The sequence below is a fragment of the Bos indicus genome, chromosome 1 (genome assembly GCF_029378745.1).
Source record: "Bos indicus isolate NIAB-ARS_2022 breed Sahiwal x Tharparkar chromosome 1, NIAB-ARS_B.indTharparkar_mat_pri_1.0, whole genome shotgun sequence".
NCBI lineage: Eukaryota > Metazoa > Chordata > Mammalia > Artiodactyla > Bovidae > Bos > Bos indicus.
The window spans coordinates 125,100,690-125,109,744 of NC_091760.1; the positions used below are offsets into that span (position 1 = coordinate 125,100,690).

Genomic DNA, 9,055 nt, shown 5'->3' on the forward strand with positions numbered 1-9,055 from the left:
CTTGGCACAAGGCCTGGAGAACTGAATACATATTTATCTTATCACATTATTATTATTATCATTATTCCTTATTCTTCCTGGAAATTTGGAGAACAGAGGTGATACTCAAAAATTTAGGGTGGAAGAAATCGTTAATTCCTCCATCTTTCTCTCCTATTTAAGTCTCCCCATCATACATGGACTGCTGGCTCCAAATAATTTAATAAGATCACACTTTCCAAGATGGGAGGAATAGTCACTGGAAGTTCGTAAAGCTCTTTTGTGAAGCAAATTGACTCCTCAACAATTGAGGCAACAAATGTTCCTAAGTTGCATCATAAAAACCAAATGACCCTCATGTTTTCTGATGCAAGATTAAGATCTTAATATTGATTAAATCATTAAAAAAATGAGAAACATATATCCCCTTCATCAACATTACAGTATAATTTTGCAGGACAAGCTTCCTGTATTAAGTATACAGTTTAATAATCCATGATCCACAACTATTATGGAGAACAACAAGGAGATTTCTTTAAAAAACTAAAAGTAGAGATACCACATGATCCAGAAATCCCACTCTTAGACATATATCAAGAGAAAACCATAATTCAAAAGATGCATGCACCCTAATGTTCTGTTTAGTCACTCCAGTTCAGTCACTCAGTCGTGTCTGACTCTTTGCGACCCCATGAATTGCAGCACGCCAGGCCTCCCTGTCCATCACCAACTCCTGGAGTTCACTCAGACTCACGTCCATCGAGTCAGTGATGCCATCCAGCCATCTCATCCTCTGTCGTCCCCTTCTCCTCCTGCCCCCAATCCCTCCCAGCATCAGAGTCCATTGCAATTAGTCAACTCTTCGCATGAGGTGGCCAAAGTACTGGAGTTTCAGCTTTAGCATCAGTCCTTCCAAAGAAATCCCAGGGCTGATCTCCTTCAGAATGGACTGGGTGGATCTCCTTGCAGTCCAAGGGACTCTCAAGAGTCTTCTCCAACACCACAGTTCAAAAGCATCAATTCTTCAGTGCTCAGCCTTCTTCACAGTCCAACTCTCACATACATACATGACCACAGGAAAAACCATAGCCTTTCTAGACAGACCTTGTTGGCAATGTAAGGTCTCTGCTTTTGAATATGCTATCTAGGATGGTCATAACTTTCCTTCCAAGGAGTAAGTGTCTTTTAATTTCATGGCTGCAGTCACCATCTGCAGTGATTTTGGAGCCCAAAAATATAAAGTCTGACACTGTTTCCACTGCTTCCCCATCTATTTCCCATGAAGTGATGGGACCAGATGCCATGATCTTCATTTTCTGAATGTTGAGCTTTAAGCCAACTTTTTCACTCTCCACTTTCACTTTCATCAAGAGGCTTTTGAGTTCCTCTTCACTTTCTGCCTTGAGGGTGGTGTCATCTGCATATCTGAGGTTATTGATATTTCTCCTGGCAATCTTGATTCCAGCTTGTGCTTCAGTCCAGCATTTCTCATGATGTACTCTGCATATAAGTTAAATAAGCAGGGTGACAATATACAGCCTTGATGTACTCCTTTTCCTATTTGGAACCAGATTGTTGTTCCATGTCCAGTTCTAAGTGTTGCTTCCTGACCTCCATACAGATTTCTCAAGAGGCAGGTCAGCTGGTCTGGGATTCCCATCCCTCTCAGAATTTTCCACAGTTTATTGTGATCCACACAGTCAAAGGCTTTGGCATAGTCAATAAAGCAGAAATAGATGTTTTTCTGGAACTGTCTTGCTTTTTCCATGATTCAGGGGATGTTGGCAACTTGATATCTAATTCCTCTACCTTTTCTAAAACCAGCTTGAACATCAGGAAGTTCACGGTTCACGTATTGCTGAAGCCTGGCTTGGAGAATTTTGAGCATTACTTTACTAGCGTGTGAGATGAGTACAATTGTGCGGTAGTTTGAGCATTCTTTGGCATTGCCTTTCTTTGGGATTGGAAAAAAAAACTGACCTTTTCCAGTCCTGTGGCCACTACTGAGTTTTCCAAATTTGCTGGCATATTGAGTGCAGCACTTTCACAGCATCATCTTTCAGGATTTGAAATAGCTCAACTGGAATTCCATCACCTCCACTAGCTTTGTTTGTAGTGATGCTTTCTAAGGCCCACTTGACTTCACATTCCAGGATGTCTGGCTCTAGGTCAGTGATCACATCATTGTGATTATCTGAGTTGTGAAGATCTTTTTTGTACAGTTCTTCTGTGTATTCTTGCCACCTCTTCTTAATATCTTCTGCTTCTCTTAGGTCCATACCATTTCTGTCTTTTATTGAGCCCATCTTTGCATGACATATTCCCTTGGTATCTCTAATTTTCTTGAAGAGATCTCTAATCTTTCCCATTCTGTTGTTTTCCTCTATTTCTTTGCATTGATCGCTGAGGAAGCCTTTCTTATCTCTTCTTGCTATTCTTTAGAACTCTGCATTTGGATGCTTATATCTTTCCTTTTCTCCTTTGCTTTTCACTTCTCTTCTTTTCACAGCTATTTGTAAGGCCTCCCCAGACAGCCATTTTGCTTTTTTGCATTTCTTTTCCATGGGGATGGTCTTGATCCCTGTCTCCTGTACAATGTCACGAACCTCATTCCATAGTTCATCAGGCACTCTATCTATCAGATCTAGGCCCTTAAATCTATTTCTCACTTCCACTGTATAATCATAAGGGATTTGATTTAGGCCATACCTGAATAGTCTCGTGGTTTCCCCTACTTTCTTCAATTTAAGTCTGAATTTGGTAATAAGGAGTTCATGATCTGAGCCATAGTCAGCTCCCAGTCTTGTTTTTGTTGACTGTTTAGAGCTTCTCCATCTTTGGCTGCAAAGAATAGAATCAATCTGATTTCGGTGTTGACTATCTGGTGATGTCCATGTGTAGAGTCTTCTTTTGTGTTGTTGGAAGAGGGTGTTTGTTATGATCAGTGCATTTTCTTGGCAAAACTCTATTAGTCTTTGCCCTGCTTCATTCCGTATTCCAACGCCAAATTTGCCTGTTACCTCAGGTGTTTCTTGACTTCCTATGTTTGCATTCCAGTCCCCTATAATGAAAAGGACATCTTTTTTGGGTATTAGTTCTAAAAGATCTTTTAGGTCTTCATAGAGCCATTCAACTTCAGCTTCTTCAGCATTACTGGTCGGGGCATAGACTTGGATTACTGTGATATTGAATGGTTTGCCTTGGAAACGAACAGAGATCATTCTGTCATTTTTGAGATTGCATCCGAGTACTGCATTACAGACTCTTTTGTTGACCATGATGGCTACTCCATTTCTTCTGAGGGATTCCTGTCCGCAGTAGTAGATATAATGGTCATCTGAGTTAAATTCACCCATTCCAGTCCATTTGAAGTCGCTGATTCCTAGAATGTCGACATTCACTCTTGCCATCTCTTGTTTGACCTCTTCCAGTTTGCCTTGATTCATGGACTTGACATTCCAGGTTCCTATGCAATATTGCTCTTTACAGCATCGGACCTTGCTTCTATCACCAGTCACATCCACAGCTGGGTATTGTTTTTGCTTTGGCTCCATCCCTATGTTCACTGAACACAATTTACAACAGCCAAGTCATAGAAGGAACTTAAATCCATTGGCAGAGGAATAGATTAGAAAAAAAAAAAAAAGATGTGGTATGTATACACAATAGAATATTATGCAGTCAATAGAAAGAACCAAACAATGTCACTTGCAGCAACATGGATAAACCTAGGGATTATTATGCTGAGTAAATAAGTCAGACAGAGAAAGAAAAATATCATATAATATTACTTATGTGTGGAACCTAAAAAAAAAAAAAATAGTACAAATGAACTTACAAAATAGAAACAGAATCACAGATATAGCAAACAGATGTGATTACCAGGGAGGGAATGGGGGAGGAATAAATTGGGAAATTGGGGTAGTTTTCTTTACTGCAGGCTAGACCAGTTATTTTGGACTTTCAGTTGGGTCCTCGGTACTTTAAAACTACTATATATAAAATATATAACTAATAAGGACCTGGACTTTCCAGGTGGTACAGTGGTAAATAATCCACCTACAAATAACAGAAGATTAAAGAGACATGAGTTTGATCCCTGGTTTGCAAAGATCCCCTGGAGAAGGAAATGGCAACCAACCCCAGTATTCCTGACTGAAATATTCTATGGACAGAGGAGCCTGGCAGTCCAATGGGACGCAAAGAGTCGGACATGACTAAGAGACTAAACACAGACACACAAGAAGGACCTACCGTATAGCACATAGAACTCTTCTGTATAGTCTGTAATGACGTGTATGGGAAAAGAATCTTAAACAGTGTGTGTGTGTGTGTGTGTGTGTGTGTGTTTGCATATAATTGATTCACTTTGCTGTACAGCAGAAATTAACACAACTTTGTAAATCAACTATACTCAAAAAAAATAAATAAAAAAGAAAGAAAAACAGGAAAGGATAAAACCAAGGTTAGAATGCTTTCCACATTATCCTTCTGCCTCCCTCAGTAAAATTCTACTATAAAGACCAAAAAAAAAAAAAAAAAAAAGTCCATGATTCATGACTCATGATGAGGGACCATCTAAAGGAAAAGTTAAATTGGAGAAACAACTTCTCCCATCCATTGAACTGAAAATTCTCCTTTCCCATACTCAATACAACAAGATTCACTAAATAAAAGAAGATGAGAGAGAGATGCTTCAAATTGCCAGATATTTTCCTTTGATAAGGGGTATTTTTAGATAAGTGGAAAAGGACAGGGATGTTTGGGGCATAGAAGTGGAGACACTGAGGGCAGGGAAGTCAAGTTAGAAGAAAAAGGAAACGTCACCAGGACACCCCCTCACACACACACATACACACACACACAAACACACATGTTTTAAAGTACCTAGGACCCAGAGCAAAGTCCAAAATAACTGGTCTAGTCTGCAGTAAAGAAAACTACCTATATCTGCCAACTGTGGAACGCCAATTTTGGAGAGACTAGATACCAGCAAGGAGATCAAACCAGTCAATTCTAAGGGAAATCAACCCCGAATACTCACTGGAATGACTGATGCTGAAGCTGAAGCTCCAATACTTTGGCCACCTGATTCAAACAGCCGACTCATTGGAAAAGACCCTGACGCTAGGAAAGATTGAAGGCAAAAGGAGAAGAGGGCAGCAAAGAACGAGATGGTTGGATGGCATCACCAGTTCAATGGACATGAACTTGGATGAACTCCAGGAGATGGCGGGGGACTGGGAGGCCTGGCGTGCTACAGTCCCTGGGGTCACAAAGAGTCAGACACAACTAAGCGACTGAACAACAACAAAAGATACCAGGTGGAAAGGGGAAGGAAAGTGTCCTGTTTTGTCCTATTTCCTCCCAAGCTGAGAGGCAGCAACAAAAAAATCAAGTGAAATGCATTTTGAAATTCCACATAGAGATCAAAGGTATGGGCTAATGAGGCCAGGAAAATCAGGAAAGTCAGGACAGACTCAATGAGTCAGAGAAACACTAACGTGACAGGTGGAGAGGGTAGAAAGTAGGAAAGCTGAGATAAAATAATAACCACTAAAGAAATCAAATTAGAGAGCAAAAGTTTCCCCCACCAAACGATAGGCTTAGACAATTACAGGAAATTACCTCAGCAGTTTTACTAAAACTTCAAGTAACTAATAGTATAAATCTTACAGAAATTGCCTCAGTGATGAGAAAAAGTAAGGAAGCTCCCTGACTCATTTTGGAATGCCAATATAACCTAGAGGGCACAACTGGATAGTAAGAGTACAACAAAGAAAATTTATATCTGTTTCTCTTATGAGCATAGATTCAAAATAGGAAGTAAATAATAGTACATCAAATTCAGTAGCTTCTGTTCAAAAATGAATGAGAAGGGTTATCTTAAAGTTTCTGGTTTTGGTCAAAATAAAGCAGCTATAATTTTAAAAAGAAATCAGAGGAGAAGTTACAGTGGTTTTGTTTTGTTTTGTTTTGTTTGTTTGTTTTTTGCCAAACTGGCCCCAAACTCCATTTCATAATACCAAGATTCAAAGAATGCTTAAAGTGCATTTAAACAGGATTTTAAAGTATTGCCCAATGCTTCAATCACCATGATCTTATCACAGCCAACAGGAAGGAGAAAAAGGGGGAGGGGGGCATGACCTCCTCATTGAAAGACACTCCTCAAAGTCTCACAGAACACATTCACTTACATATATTTTGCTGGAGTTTAATGAAATGTCCACCCTCAGCTACAAATGCAGCAGGGAAATGTGGCCTTTGTTCCAGGCAACCCCGTTCCCACTTAAGGGAGGAGATCTCCTCCTAAAATAGTTCTGTTTTTGAGTCACTCAGTTGTGTCCAATTCTTTGTGACCCCTATAGACTGTAGCCCGCCAGCCTCCTCTGTGCATGGGATTTTCCAGGCAAGAATACTGGAGAGGGTTGTCATACCCTCCTCCAGGGGATTTTCTCAACCCAGGGATCAAACCTGTGTTTCCTAAATTACAGGCAGATTCTTTACCGTGAGCCACCAGGACTTCCCTCCTAATGATAGATACATAGATGGATAGGAAGAACAGGAAAGCTAGGATTGGGAAGAGTGGGACAAATGTAGAGCCCCCAGGCACATATCTCCACCTCTGGACTGACCCAGGTTGCAGTGAAGGCTTTCAACACACACAGGAACCACCATCGAGGCCCTTTCTGTTACTCTTCCCATTTCAGCAAGATCCCTACCTCAAGCCATCTAGTAACCTATAGTCACAAGAAACACAGACACACGGTCCCCTGGAGTTATGGGGAAGTGATTTATTAACTAACAGGATGAATAAAAAATAAATAAAACATACATTTATTTGGAAAAAGAATTGGCAACCCACTCCAGTATTTTTGCCTGGAGAATCCCATGGACAGAGAAGCCTGGGAGTCCACGGGGTCGCAAGAGTTGGATACGACTTAGCAACTAAACCACCACCACCAAACATACATAACCTTAGGCCAGGCCCATGCACACAGTCAGCACCTGCCTTCATTCAGCACTGCGCAGGTCCTGCATTCCATGCAACCTGGAGCCCAGAGAGCGGAGAGTAGAGGCAGTAGGGGCTGAAGCAGCCCATGAGCAGTGCAACAGGGCAGCCTGGGTGTCTGGAATGAAACTGCAAGCAGGATTGAAAGGAAGAAGTTCCAGGAGGAAGAGCCAGGGGTTCCAAGTCTCCGTCCAGGTAGAAGGATCACAGTATGCTGGGACTGCAGACATTATGTCCTGAAAACCGAGCTTCATGCCCCAGCTCTTCTGTGATTCTCATTCATGAGCAGATTGTACTTAGCCAGATGCACCAGGCACCAGTATTGATCTGGCCTGTGAACAGTTCCCCCACCATGTTGGCAATGAACTTGTCTTCAGTCTCTCCCAAATGGTGACTCATCGTGACCCTCAGCCATTCTCCTGGGCTTGCACACTTGGATGGCTTTGGTGATCAAATTGATCTGCCTAAACTTCAGCCTCAAGAGAGACAACAAGATAGGCCCTAACAAAGTCCTGGTCCCCAGTGATGTATCAGTAAGACTTAAAAGTCTCAAAGTCATATCTGCTACCATGATAAAACTCTGAGGTGGCAATATTCATGCTGATGACAATCTTTTTGGTATAGCCAGCCTTGTCAATGGCTGCATTTACCAGCTCCAAGGCTTTGCTTGGAAGCTTCTGATCTCCAGAATTCAGGGGGCAAAGCCATTTTCATCTCCCACATTGGTGGCATCTTTGCCATACTATTCCTAGATGAATGTGTGATAGACCTCCACCTTGAGTCACATGACATCCTGAAAGCTCTCAGCACCCGTGGGGAGGATCTAAACTCCTGTGTGGTCGGCTTGTTCCCAGCATGAGAGCCACCACTGATCATGTTGAAGGCACAGGCAGGAAGAGATCTGAGTTCTTGGCCAGCTGAGCAATGTGGTGGTGAAGGGGCAATTCCTGTTCAGCTGCCCCTGCTTTACACATGGCCAAGGGCACATCCAACATGGCTTTGCCCACAAACTTGGATTTGTCCTCAGTCTCATCCAAGTTCAACATCAGGTTGTCCAGCTTCTTGAGTTCCATCACAGAGGGACGCAAGCTGATGAGGGTTCAGATGATGGCAATGTTGATGTGGTCCCTTGCCTTCAGAACACCATTGCTTTGCAGTTTGTCCCGATCCCAGGCCTCAGAGATAACAGTGGAGGCTCCATTGGGTACTGCTGCCTGGAAAAGACCTGAGAGGGGAACGTGGAATGAGGAGGAAGACAGGACACTACAGTGACCAGAGGGTCCTTCAGCCTTCTAGCTCTGCACTTCTGTAGCCACATCCAACCTTCTCCACATACTGCTCCTTAATACCCACCCCTCCCACACACACACGGAGGCAGATGCACAAGCAGTGGCCTCCTCATCTGCCCAGTTGGAGCCCCACATGCACAAATAGGAACCCAAAGAAATGAGCTATGCAGGAAGCACACAAAATACACACACACAGCACACACACAGGGGCAAGAGGCAGGATGCATCTCCAGAAACCTGCTATTGTTTAGGGAAAGTTGAAGATGCATTTCAAACCATCAGTCCCATTCTTGGAACTAGAGAAACTCCTCTACTTATGAACAAGAAACATAAGGAAGGAGAACCACAGTAGCATTATTTGTCATTGTGAAAATTAGAAACAACCTCATATGTGTCAAGGAAAATGGATTCTTTACTAGGTATATTCAATATTCATTCAATATCATATTACATAATGCTAAAATGAATGATCTCTAGATCATGTATAAGGTAATATGTGTCAAAACAGATAAATCTCAGAAATGTAAAATCTGGTAGTATCTACACAAGCTTTGAAAATGTAACACTTTAATGATTACCTAGGAGTCTGTTGAGGGGTGGGGAAGAGTATGTACATGTATATAAATGGAATAAAGTGTGAAAATGTACTTGAGAATGATAAATACAAGATTCATGGTGGAGGTAACTTCTTAAAAATGAAGAAGGGAAATGGGATCTGGGAGTGTTACAAGTACTTCAACTATATTAATGGGTACCCAGGGGTCTTTTTTTGCTA

At 41.8% G+C, this 9,055-nt stretch overlaps 1 pseudogene; it reads right to left on the minus strand.

Annotated features, from left to right (window-relative positions):
• Positions 1–6,946: 6,946 nt before the first annotated feature.
• LOC109563147 (gamma-enolase pseudogene) lies at positions 6,947–8,287 on the minus strand (annotated as a pseudogene).
• Between the last annotated feature and the right edge of the window lie 768 nt (positions 8,288–9,055).